The sequence below is a fragment of the Octopus bimaculoides genome, chromosome 13 (genome assembly GCF_001194135.2).
Source record: "Octopus bimaculoides isolate UCB-OBI-ISO-001 chromosome 13, ASM119413v2, whole genome shotgun sequence".
Classification (NCBI taxonomy): Eukaryota; Metazoa; Mollusca; class Cephalopoda; order Octopoda; family Octopodidae; genus Octopus; species Octopus bimaculoides.
The window spans coordinates 51,407,677-51,408,197 of NC_068993.1; positions in this window are offsets into that span (position 1 = coordinate 51,407,677).

Consider the following 521-nt stretch of genomic DNA (forward strand, 5'->3'; position numbering starts at 1 on the left):
GGGGGGGGGAGTCGAGGAGGGGGAGATGTGTGTGGTGAAGCACAACGTATTAAAGTCTGTATTGATGGGTTTACTCAGTAAACATGGTAATAATTAATTGCGGTGACGTTGTTGTTGTTCTTGCAGGTGGTGGTGGTGGGAATAGCAGTGGTAGTGGGGATAATGGTTGTGGTGGGGATAATGGAGGTCGTGGGAATCATGTTGTGGTGGTGGTGGTGAGACTGTTGTAGTTGTTCTTGTTCTTGTCGCTGCTCTTGTTGGTAGTGCGGATGATGATGGCCGTGCTGAGGGTGAGGCTGTTCATGTTGTTGATGTTGTTGTTGTTGACGTTATTGTTGTTGTTGGCAGTGGTGATGATGATGGCCGTGCTGGTGGTGAGATCGTTGATGCTGTTCTTGTTGTTGTTGTTGTTGTTGGTGGTGGTGGTGGTGGTAGCGATGATGATTGTAGTCGTGGTGTGGCGATGGTTGTGGTGGCGGTAATGTTGTTGGTGGTGGTTATTGTAGTGGTGATGGTGATGG